Source organism: Clarias gariepinus, chromosome 16 (genome assembly GCF_024256425.1).
Source record: "Clarias gariepinus isolate MV-2021 ecotype Netherlands chromosome 16, CGAR_prim_01v2, whole genome shotgun sequence".
Taxonomy (NCBI): Eukaryota; Metazoa; Chordata; class Actinopteri; order Siluriformes; family Clariidae; genus Clarias; species Clarias gariepinus.
This window is the reverse complement of record NC_071115.1, coordinates 12,656,235-12,669,689: the sequence shown is the minus strand read 5'-3', so window position 1 is coordinate 12,669,689 and position 13,455 is coordinate 12,656,235. Positions and strand designations below refer to the sequence as shown.

Genomic DNA, 13,455 nt, shown 5'->3' with positions numbered 1-13,455 from the left:
TTTCATAACGACCATTCCTTCATAATTTTATCTCTCACTTCATCTATCCATCTATCTATCCGTCCACCCAATTGCATGTTGCACTATGGTTCCAAGGAAACGACATTGCATCACTGTAGGCTATATAAGAGATCGATCTTATAAAAGCTACCTGACTTAAATATCTCTTTTTCTTTCTCTCTACATTTTACTTCAAGCTCTTTCATTCCCTCCCTGTCGTTTTTTTCTTTCACAGATTTTCTCTCCTACTCTCTCTCTCTCTCTTTCTCTCTCTCCCTCTCTTTCTCTCTCTCCCTCTCTTTCTCTCTTACACTCCTCCCTCCCAGCCTCCCTTTATCTTTCTCTTGCAGTCTCTCTCCCCTTCATCTCACCTCCAACCAGTCAGTGCTCCCTCTCTTTTCTGCTCTCTCCCTCTGTCTCTGTTTCTCTTTTTCTGCCTTTACATTTCCCTTTCTGCTTCTCTCTCTCTCTCCCTTTCTCTTTCTCTCTCTCTCTCTCTCTTTCTGTCTCCTCGGTTGGCGTGCTCTGACTCCCAGTCACTCAGCTACTCAACTGACGCCTGTCCAGCTGCTGTATTCACGCCAGGACCCACTGTCAACCCTCAACACCAGGTAAGAGACAGGACACACACTCGACACCAGGTAAGAGACAGGAAGCACATTTTTCAAGGTGCAGGACCACACACACGTTCTAAGTAAGACACGGGACATCCTCAACATTTTGTAAGAGGTGGAACAACTTCCACACCGGGTAACATATGAGACAAAAGACACAGGACAAACACTTCCTCGGCTTAGATGCAGGACACACACTAGCTAGATTACAGGACACACACACACACACACACACACTGCGCAATGGGAAAGCGGCAGAACATGTTTGCTTAACCCCAGGCAAGAGGTAGGGCAAGCACACCAGCTAAGAGAGAGCGCATATGAGAGGGGAGAGATGGAACACATGTTTAAATCTGGGAGGACATGGGGACAAATGAAATGTAAGAAAATAACAAGAGGAAAGGCTACACACCGTGCAAGAACGTGGAATGCTGCAGGAGAGATAAATGCAGTCAGTGGGATCGAGAAAAGCAGCAGCATGGTGAATGCACAGGAGGAAGGTTGTGAATGGGAATACGTGAGCGAGTAAGTGTGTGTGTGAGAGAGAGAGAGAGCACTGCATGCCATGTCCGAAAAAACAAAAAGAAAGAGAAAAAAAATGAAGTGCAGAAACAAATATTGAATCAGAGTAAGAGAATTTGGAGAGAGAGAGAGAGAGAGAGAGAGAGAGAGCGCAAAGCCGGATCCTCATATGGCTGCAGCATCATCTCTGTCTAATACTCCATTCACAAAACACAGCTGAGCTCTGACAGCCGCCTGAGCCGTGTGTGTGTGTGCTAGCGTAAAAAAAAAGGTGAATGGACCGCACAAAATAAATGACCTACAGGTGACAGCTCGCAGCCTTTCTTTCTTCCCCAGAACGGAGAATTACTTTTAGAGTAACAGGAGCCGTGAAGAGGACGCAAACTTCTATAGCAGTGAATTGCAGTGCAGCACTCATGAAGGTTAAAAGGATGGAAATGTTGATGACCATGAAGACTGTCTCTCTCTCTCTCTCTCTCTCTCTCTCTCTCACACACACACACACCCTTAGTTTCTCCTTGGGTTAATCTGTGCAGCATATTGAGAACAGAGAAACAGCTGCACAGTGAAGGACTTTAATGCTGCACAATCAGCAGTGTGTGTGTGTGTATGTGTGTGTGTGTGTGTGTGTGCCCAAAAAGAGAGAGACTTTCCAGAATACCAAAAAAAAAGTAAATAAGAAAATATAGTCGACAGAAACAAGTGGATGAAAGTAAAGGAAAGATGACAAAAGTGAAAAGAGAAGAACTTCTTTAAGTTATTGCGACTATTTAAAAAAGAGATAAGGATGCTGCCTACTATATGGTTTGGAAGCTGCATCACTGCACCTGTGCCTAATTTGCTGCACTGGTGCTGACACATTAGCATGTCTCTCGAGACTGATGCATGCAGTCTGCTGCGCTCAGTGTGTGTGTGTGTGTGTGTCTTGAGGAGGGCTGTCAGCTAGTGAAGGGTATGATGTGAAGCAGAGACATCCTGCAGTAATAGCACAAAAGGGTGTGTATGTGTGTGTGTTTTAGATGCATCATTCCTGCAGGCAAACTCAAGCTGCTTGCTGTGGTTAATAAAATGGATATCAGCTCCCTCACCCTTCCTTTAGTACATTAAGAAAACATCAGCATCGTCATGCTTAAATCTCTGTAGCATCTGTGTGATTGCCATGGAAAAGATTTTTTTTTTAAGATTTCCCTTTCTCGGAAAAAGAAGAAAAAAAACGATTAGAAAGCTATGTGCTTAAAAGCTCACGGTATAAGTGATGGGGCAGCTGTTGAATTTTGTGAATAAACTTTCAAAGTATGCAATAGTATATAAGGTGAATGTATATATTATATATAAGACATAAAAAGCATCAGCATGAGAAATCTGATGCAGGGAGCTACAGGAATTGAAAGATCCTTTTGGCCAAAACACAGTATTGGTGCTGATTTGATTTGATTTGATTTGATTTGATGTCATACATATAATACAGAAAATGTGTGTGCAAAAAAAGCTACTTCTGAAGTGTATGCAATCTGGAATTGACTAATTAAAGTTGCTTACTTTCAGCGGTTTTTATATGTGCCCAAAAAAATGACAATTTTTTCAGCGTTATACTTTTTTGAAGTATATGACCTGTAAGAATTCCTTTTGTTGGTTTTTGGTAAAAGCTTAAAAAGCAAAAAATTTTATGCCCATAACCATGTCAAATTCATGTTGCAATATTTTAACAATTTTGCATTTTAAAATAATTCACTTTTTCAGGTTTATGTCCTTTCATGTGAAATCTAAATTGGCCAAGTTGCATCTAAATGACAATTAAGATCATTAAAATATTTGAATTCAAATAAGTTACAGACACTACATGAAAGGACATGAAATTATATTTAGCAAATGTGTTTCTTTTTTTCTAATAAAAATATAATTGTGTATGCATATTTAAAAAATGGATTAAGAAATAAGCATTAAGTATTATAAAAAGTGTTATATGATCCTATCTAAAAATTTGTTTTTCTCCAGGAAATTGTGTGTTCCGTGATTTTAGTAAGAAAATTTCCATACTCTTGGAGTTTTCCTGCACCCTCAATTTTACCTTCAATCTTGCCTATTTTGGCAAAAAAAAAAAAAAAAAAAAAATATATATATATATATATATATATATATATATATATGTAAAATTATTGGACACGAGAGAAAAAAAAATTGATACATTTCTCTCATAGCACTCTCCCAGCACTAGTAGACTCAGTCAGGAGCACTCCTGGCCACTCCCTAAAGTTGTAGATCTCTTCTGGTTTTCCTCGATCTCGTGGACACAGGACAATTCTAAAATAAAGTAATTCCTTGCTGTGTCCCTTTAAATAACCTATGCGGCTCTGGGGTCGCTCTCTTCTGCCTCGCTTGTGATACTCTCGCCAGGCTCTCCTCGTAGGCGCGGACCTCTCAACAAGCACGCCTCGTCTCTCCTCATTCCTGTACGAGCACTCGTCATTCTCTCTCTTCACAAAACCACAAGATCAGCGGATATTCCCTGTTCTCGTCGCGTGCTCGCTGTATGCTCGCTGAGAACTCCTTGTCCTCTTCAAAAGCTCTCTTCAAAAATGTGCGCCCACGTCTTCTAGGTCACGAAATGACCTTTTCCTTGCCAAAATCGCTCTGTAGAAGATTTCTCATCAGACTCCTGTATGTACTGTATGAAAAGAGGCTTTCGAGATCAAAGTGTTTTTTAGGATGACAAAGTTATCAGATGTATTTCCAAGTGCTACTAGGACTTGTTTTTAAATGTGGGTTTTGTCAGGCAGCTGTTCTCCCCCATTTCCTGAACTGCAAACCACTACTGAATCTTTAAGTTGTACTCAATACTTGACCAACCTGCTAGCCTTCTGTACGGTATATACTAGTGCAAATCTGTGTCAGTGCATATGTGTATGTGAAATTACAGTCTTTTTCAGCTCTAGAATGTGTTTTCATATGATTAGCTCTTCCACTAAATTGTACTTCTAATGGCGATATTCCCATTTAACATCATATATGCTGAAAACCTGTTCGTCCAGTCTGTAGAGCCTGATATCTTCATCGAGTTCCTATTTTAGTATGTGGGTGTTACAGTATAATATGCTGTATGTGTTTTTTGCGTGTGTGGTGTGGAGTGTTTTACTGTATAATGCATTTTGTAAAGGGTAGGTGGGGAAAACAGCATCTAATGATTTCTTGGCACTTGCTTTGCATGTGTGTAGGTGTGAGTGTAGGAGAGAGCGTGTTTGGATAGCTGACACTAATTGAGTATTGGCAGATATAAAATGCAAGTTTGGTGTGCGGATAGAGAGTATAAGTTTGAGTATGTACAAAATGTACTTGGTCATAGGCTCATACACTAACACACACACGCATACTGTACATACAAACTATTTTTTCCATCCTAAGACCTATAATAGTAGCGGGCATCAGTTGAAACTCTAATTGTGGGTTATATAGCCACCTTTTCAAACATTTATGCACAAAACTCTTAGACAAAACCCTTCAATAATAAGACTTCAATAATAAGTGGGTTTTGAGGGGCATAAAGGGAAATATGCAGTAATAAGACACCACACATGTTTTAATACTCAGTCTGATGAGGTTTTGACTGCTGAGATCATCTTGTAATTATCTCATTAAATGTCTGAAGGAGCCAGGGATTTGTCTAGAGAACACACAATCAGTTCAGGTAAAGTTGCAATAAACAGATTATTGCTTAATGCCCTTTGGAATGCTCAATGTTTAATGAGTCCTAATTAAATCAAAGGTAATGATGTGTCAGTACAAGATCTTCAGCATGAAGGCTGACTCATTCACACTTGAAATAAAAAGAAAGAAAGAAAGAAAGAAAGAAAGAAAGAAAGAAAGAAAGGAAAAAATGTATGAGGGTTGTTTAAGTCAAGGAACTTTGGATGCAAGATCCTCCTGCTACACTAATACACTTATCTCAGATAACATCAAGGTAGAAAGTTTTTGCAGTACCCCGGAGCCATGATCAGACTTCATAGTTCACATATGAAACACTGGCCCCCCAGGAACTCCTTTAATGGCCTGAACATGTGGAAATCAGTTGGAATGTGTGGTGGATAAGGCCCAGTTGAGTTCCTTTATTGTGCAAGTGGTGTTGTGCCCAGTAAGCATCATCATGATATGATGACATGAAGCATGACATGAACCAGACTGATCATAGCTCAGATTTACTGGAAAAAACTTTCCATATCGATGTATCCAAGCACTAGTGCATTAGTGTAGTTGGGGATTATACAAAGAAATAAAGGTAGTTTTTACTGTCATAACTGTTATTCTATACAATCAAAAGTCCCGGTTAGTTCTGAATTCCCGTCATAGTCTATATATTGTGCACAACAGAAGAAACATATTGTTAGACTTGTGTTTCTTTTAAATGTGCTTTAAGGTAAAGCTTTCCTGGCCATTTGTCTGGACTTGGATATGTGTCAAAATTCATTTCCATGGCAATCGCCCATACAGTACTGTATGCTACAGATGTATTAAATACAATACCAGAGTTCTTCTGTAATAAATATTTAATTCAATGCCAGAATTGCATATATTGAAAAATGACACACATCCTTCAATATTCTAATATGATTAAAATGTCCTCTCAATATATTAATGCAAAATTTATAAGTTAAAAACTAATTTGTTCAGCTACAAATGGCAACCACACACCATCCTCTGAATTAATCATAAGCAAATGCAATCATACAGTATTCATACTTAAACTTAACGAATAGACACTTATTATTATTATTATTATTATTATTACTACTGCATCAAGGGTTATGGTTTCAGAGTGGAGTGTATTGGAGGATTCTGGAGGGATTCGTGTCCCAGTGTGACTGCAATGCATAGCCACAATTTATGAATCACTTGCAAACTTTGCGTCAGGTTCAGATTCCTATCTGTTTTTGACACCATACCAATAACAACACTTCACTTCAACCAGGACACACATGAACATTTAAGAATAACATCAATGTGTCATTTTGTGCTAAAACTGTAAAATGTGAGTGGCTATCCTAGCTATGTTACCTGAAAAGTTAATTATCCACATATTCACCCATCGAGTGCACATGGGCGTAGCTAACATTGATTTTATTATGTTGTATTTGTCCAAAAGCCTGAGTGTCAATCATCTATGTTGCATTGCGTGTTTCAATTCTGTAGACAGAAGCTTTCGTTTACTGTTTATTTATTTGTATAATGTACTGTGTGGCTGTAACTGTTTATGATAGCAATTGTAGTGAATTATAGTATTATTAGTGCTTGTTTGAATGATGTGCAAGCTGTTTTATTGTGGTCAGCCCTTATTCACAGTAAGTATTATCATGAGCAAGAGAAAGCGTGGCATCTTAGAAAAGTAAGATGAGAGCAGTAAGAAAATAAGCAATAGTCAAATGATACTACAACAAGTGATGAGTCAATGTTCCTTAATAGAACAGCAAAAACCATTCAGATCAGATACAAGTGATTTGCTGATAATATTATATTCTTTCACTTTGGTGCATTTAGAGTACAGACAGAGAGAGAGAGAGAGAGAGAGAGAGTGAGAATGCAAGGATGCTGACAGAGCACATGACATGGCAAAAACTGGTTAGGACTGAGAATTATGACATCACCACAGTCAAATCCTGATGTTGATTGAAGCTATGATATGATAAGAAGTAAATTAAAAACAATTTGTTAAACCTTTGGTCAACAAATAAAAAGATATATGAATATCTTCATATAATGTCTTCAAATAATAAAAGCACAGATTTTTGTTTATTACCATATGGTTATGGTCATAGTTTATAAACTCCTGAAAAAGAGAAGTAAAACCATAGTAAAATAATACAATACACTGTCAGACATTATTGTAAAAAAAAAAAAAAAGAAGAAGAAGAAAAAAAAAAAAGACTATGGCGTATCGGGGGCCCCCCCGCTACTCCCCCCCACAATGCTGACTCTATGTCTACAGCAATGATTTAAATGGTTATGCCTATAAGCACCGACGCACAAATTCACATTAACATTCTGCACAGTTTTATACTCCTCATCCTGCAGTGCTTTAAACACACCCTCTCGTAACAGCAGAACAATCCCGACCATGCAGACCACCATGAATTCCAGTGATTTGTGGGTAGTCATCTCTATTTTGCTTGCACATTGAAGGATGATGTAACCTGACATGGTCAAACGCACCTAATAATCCTGTCAAAATCCAACACTTAACAGATATTGATTGGTCTGTCTCTGCCATTCACAGAGCTGATAAGAGACTTTTAAAGCTGCAGATGTTTAATTCTGACTCTGAGTCTAAATAACACAGTCTGTGTCACTTTGCCTTTTTTTTTTTTTTAAAAATGTATTTTTAAACAGATGTGACCATTGTGTTTCGAAGTGAATGAGCAGTGATTGAGCAGTCACTTGCACTCCCTGGTTCTCTCCCTGGCTTGTGTTTCTCTGGTTCGGCTTGGCAGAGGTCCAGAGGGTTTTGAGCCTGTGCCTCAGTAATTTTGCTGTCAGAACCGATGAAAAATATCGACTTTGGCCCTTGTCCTTGACAGGGAAAAGTTGCGTGTTAGTGGTTTAGACGCAGTGTGTGGTTGTGTCAGCCGACCTCACGGTAACACGTGCTAAAAGAGGGTATTGATATAACAAAAGGTGTTCAAGTCAAACTGGGTCTTGTAACGAAGTTTCTCATGAGTGAAGGCATGAATCCGATTGAAATTACAGAAGACTTGATGCACAGTATGATGATGAAAGTTTTTGCTGCATTGAAATAATTAAATGGTGCAGTGATTTAAAGAAGGCCGTATACAGTATTTATGAGTGACGATCCACAAAAAGGTGGCTCGGAGCCCACTGCAGTTGTTCCAGTGAAGCGAGTGGAAAGCACTCCAACTTACTCATTCTCTATACCACTTATCCTGTATTGGGTCACGCCTAGTGAACTTGGGGCACGAGGCAGAATACACCCTGGATAGGGTGCCAGTCTATTGCACACACAGTGCATGCAATTTGGAGATGCCAATTAGCCTAATCTGCTAACTGCATTTCTTTGGACTGTGTGACATTTGGATGCTCCTTATAGAGTGTGAAAATAACTCACGATGCTGATATTGTACACTTTGGTGATTCAGGAATTGTGCTTATTCCTAAATGCCTGGGAACGTTCTCTTTTATAAGAACAGACCAGTTGTTAGGGTTATTGATATAGTGTAGTGTGTTTGAACTCTGGTACCCAACACATACATTGTGTGTTGTCTGATCCCATGTAATTTGCATGCAGAATATATGGGATTTAAGCAGATAAAGCATTCACACTTCTTAGGACTCTTTCTAAGATTCCAGTATTCCAGGGGTCTCCACCTTCTTGTGGATTTTTCCCTGGGTATAGTCTTATGACTCTCTTAACAACTCTTGTTATTAAGCAAAAAAATTATTTTGAGAAATAAAATGTCACTTACAGTATGCATCAAAACATTCGATCTGATGGTTCATACCTTACCAATAGGAGGATTAGCAAAAATAGGAAACATGTCCTGCCAAAAAGAAAGTGAGTGGCATGGAAAGAAATGACCCCTTTGGAGTTTGTATAATTATTGTTCTGGGTTTCAGTAAGTACCTGACAGGATAAAGAAGGCAGAGGCCAGGGCAGTTTTGGAAAGGGAAAGCTTTGTAAGAAAAAAAAAAAAGGTTTTGTAAGTCGCTCTGAATAAGTCCATGCACACAGACCTGAAGGCAAGAATCAAATCTTCCACCTTGGAGGGTTTAACCTGAAAGCACCTGATTTTTGAGTCACTTCATGTATGACAATCATGTACTTGGTCCTAATCAAAACCCCCGCCAGAGTCCTCCAAACACAAGGGGGCACTTCCAAGTAGCAAGTAGCCTGGATCCTGGTCCTCAGACTGGATTTGATGACGTTGCCACTAGTGCCCATGTATTTCTATTAATTATTTTATTATTTTTATTTTTTCTATTAATTCTCCTCTTTTGTTAAGGTATACACCATCAGATTGAATGGTTTGATGCATACCCAAGTGACATTTTTTTTTCTAATATTCCATTACCACCATAAAATCTCAATGCAAAATATTGTACAGTATGTGTTGGGTACCAGAGTTCAATGTACAAAAGCCTAGCACCTGATCTGCTCTTGCAGAAGAGAATGTAACCAGGCATTTAGTATTAATTCCTACTGTATCATCAACTGAGTACAATATCAGCACCATGAGTCATTTTCACACTTTATGAAGAACATCCAAATGTTGAGTGATTTTTATTCTCAATAAAAAAAAGCATCAGCAGCAGAAAGATTTTTATGCTCAGTACCCCAAGGAACTGCATTACAGTGGACTTAAGTGCTTCTCTGCTACAGTCTGAAGCAATATTATAGTTTGATTGCTTTTATCACACTCTTTCTTTTAAATATAAATAGTTTCTTTGTTATAGGAAATGCTATACGAATGATTTCTTCTATCCCAGTCTCTTTAGATTTCCACCCATTATAAATGTTTCTTTCTTTTTTTGTCATTTGAAATAATAGATCTTGGTAGGCGGTCCATTTCAGTCTCTTTGTCACTTTTTTAGGGTGAGTATTTTTACCCAGTCTCCGAGGTCAGGAAGGTTGTGTCTAACTTTAGCTGAAACTAAGATCATCATGGCACTCTGTGCATCGTAGACTCAATTAACCAATCCCTGACCTGCTAAATGAGGTCACCACTTAGGCAGAATCCTGCTGGGGAAAGAAGCTAAAATGGTCTTTAATTCTTTTTTACTCTGGTGAGATAGTGGCTAATAAAAAAAATAATAAAAAAAGGTTTGCCTTAAATAAACACATCGACGTGACCTAGTTGCTCAGATTTGGTGTTTAAAAGTGGAACCGTTATTTCTCTTTGTCTTGAAGGTGTCCCTCTTAAATACATTAAAATTAAATCTAATCAAGGGATCTAGACAGACACGTAGAGCAAGAAAGACAATACAATTATCCTTAACAGCACAAGGCTTGCCTTTGACCTTAAGGGACCAATAGACTTCATCCTGTCTCACTAAGGGCTTAATCAGGTTTTTCTTATGTTTACTTAATGGTCTATTGGAAGAGAGAAAAAAAAATGTGGATAATAAAAATTATACACTGGTGTAGACTGGAGGAAAAATGCATGTGGGTCATGGCACAATTTTGTTTTGCTTCTTTTTTTCTTTTTTTTTTATAAAAATATGGTTATTGTTTCAGGTTATGAAATGGCCAAACCATTTTGCATTTTATTTTGCTAAAGTCCAAAAGCAGGTAAATTTAGTGTCTATCCATCTATCCAGCCATCCATCCAGGAACCTCTGTAGTTCCATCCATCCATCCATCCATCCATTGCAGAGATTAGAGGATAGACAGAGTGGGGGAAAAAACGTAGGGAATATTTAAAGTACTGGGATTAGATAGAGTGTAGGCTTATTTCTAATTCAAAGACATGAGATAGAAGAAATGTGTGTGTGACATGTGTAAAACTCTGTATGTGTGTGTGTGTGTGTGTGTGTGTGTGTGTGTGTGTGCCATTCATTAAATGACTATCATAGATGCCAGCTTTCTTTCTGCTTCTCTTGGTGTGACAGAGTGTGAAAAGAGAATTGGACTATTATCTCTGCTGCACATACGATAGTATTTGTGACAGTGGAGTCAAATCTTTCTCGATGATTAATTCATCTTTGACCTCAAGCTTTATTTAAATACATATCTTACCACCATTTTATACCGTGAAATACAGTAAACTGACTCTATTTCACTTTTTATGAAAGTATATTACTTCTTTGGCAATCTGCGTTAGCTCGCGACCTTTGATGCTAAGCAGAGTGAGAAGGTGTGTTTTTCCTAAAGTCCACTCAAGGTAAGAAACACCTGATCGGTGTTTTTAATTAGATTTAATTAGCAGCATTATTAATAATGTCAGTGGAAGGTCCTCACAAGGATGGTAGGACAAAAATGTTGCTTTTTAAAGTATGTAATGCTGCGTGGCCAAAATTAAAAGGTCAAAGTAAAATGGTCTACTGCTGTAGGTCTGGATTATTTCTTATCATTTTTGGAACATTCACTAAAGAAATGAATAATTGCCAAGACTTGCATGGGTGAAACATTTTGGGGACAGCTGTAGAGTGATTCACTGCTTCAGTGCTTAAACTAATATAAAAGTCCAAGCAAGAGCTCAACTTCCCTCTTGCTAGAGGTTTGTGTGTGTGTGTGAGTGTGTGTGTGCGCGCAAACATGTGTTGGGTGATTTTGTACCGTATGTGTGTCTAAACATCAACCAAACATAAAAAGTGCTGACTTAAGAAATTCTGTTCACAAGGGCTTTAAACCAGGCTTTAAGGTCCTCCGCACACACACACACACACACACACACACACACACACACAAACACAAACAGAGAGCGACCCTGCTAGAATACTGATTTCACTTTGGTTTTTTTCTCCTCAAGCTGTGGACATGACAAGAATAGGAATTGAGGGAATGAGTCCTGCAGCAAAACGAAAAGAGTGGGAGGGAAAGAGAGGTAGAAAAAAATACAAAGGGAGGAAATTTTACACCTGAGGTCTAGCATGGACTGGGCTCCTAAAAAAATAATCAAAATGGAGTGCAGGGAAGAGAGGAAAAGATGAGAAAAGGAAGAGAAAGTTACGAGCTCATGACATATTACATGAGACAGAAGAACTTAAATACAGTATGATGTAGAAGAAAATTATTTTAAAAAGATGATTCAGATAATCTTATGGTTGTTTAACTTATTTACTGCTCAATTATGCTGACGGCATCCACTTTGAACTATTAATACTGGTGGTGTGACATGCTGTAGATGGTGTGTTTCCTGAAACCTGCTTTCTGGAAGCTTGTTACAGCTCAGTCTTCCATCAAAAACACACTGTTATTGCCTTTCTTGGATATCCCTGATCATGCGATGATTTGGAACAAAGTCCGAATGATTTTCCTAGATGGGATTCCATTATTTCATCCTGTCTTGTTGAGTTCAGTAAATGTTTCAAAGATGCAGTGGATTACGTGTACAAGTAAACTATTAGACTCCAACAATGATGTTGGACAACGTTTTATATTTCCAACAGTGGACGCATGCAGTAAAATGTCATTTCATTTGCTTTCTCTAAGATAACTGAAATAAGGCCATCAGACAGCAACTCAGATATTCTTGTGTTCGCAGCTTAACTTTGGCAGCCAATAAATAATTTTTTTTCTAAAAGTATACTACACCATGTATACTATACTATAATAAATACTACAGGTTCTTACAGTGAGTAATAATTACTATAGTAAATACTACAGTTTACTACAACATGGAGTCAGTTGCTATAGTAACTGAATATAAGTAGTATTTACTATACTATAGTAATTTACTATGGTTATTGACTCCAAACAGTTTACTACAGTGTGCATACAATTGCTAAAGTCAATACTACAGTTTTCTAAAGTTTGTACTAATTGCTATAGTAAAGATTCCAGTTTACTTATATAATATATAATAATAATATATAGTATAATATAATAATAACTATAGTAAACTATAGCTTTCTTTTACTCTAACTAAGCTATAGCACACGGCCGGGTACATCCTGTCTGTTGTGGCAACCCATCACAGGGCACAAGCACATACATTTATACACCCACTACCCACAATTTGGAAACATCAATCAGCACCAACCACAAAAAGAACAAATAAACTCCAAACAGATACGCATTAGGGGCAAGATCAACCACTAAGCCAATGTAGCATATCCAGAAACATGGTTGGTGCTGTATTTTTACAATTCTTATAAAAAAGTTAACAGCTGTCTGCCATTCACACCACATGATTCATTAAAGACAAATTTATTGTGTCTTTCAAATAGAATTTCATTGGAGAAGAATAATAAGTGATTTTAGGTAAAAGGGGTAATGGTGAATTTTGTCCATTTTTTATTCCTTTTATTGTCCTTTTATTCATTGACATTTATTTCCATAAGCAACTATTTTGCCCAGAGCAACAGTATATCAAAGCAATTGCATGGATGAATAGCAATGTACAAGCTGCCTAGGGCAATGTCATTGAATGCAGATCTTGCAGGAAAGACTAAACTTTAAAACCTTGGAAGGTTGAAAGCAAGGTCAAATTATCATATAAAAGAATAATAAAAAAAAATTCCACTAATTTTATAATACAAACACACTTAACTGACCAATTTATAATATCTTTCTAAGTGCATTTCTGTTCTTAATAACTCATCTCAAGTTTCAAATTGTGTTTAATACATCCCAGTATTGTATTGTATACTGGGATGT

The 13,455-nt window shown here is 37.7% G+C and overlaps 1 protein-coding gene across 1 annotated transcript in view; it reads left to right on the top strand.

Annotated features, from left to right (window-relative positions):
- Nucleotides 1–372: 372 nt before the first annotated feature.
- The window catches only part of pvalb6 (parvalbumin 6), a 37,430-nt gene continuing 24,347 nt past the window's right edge, over nucleotides 373–13,455 (top strand). The window contains exon 1 of the mRNA XM_053514626.1: nucleotides 373–611. The gene's annotated coding sequence lies outside the window, so the exon portion shown is untranslated. The remainder of the gene's footprint in view (nucleotides 612–13,455) is intronic.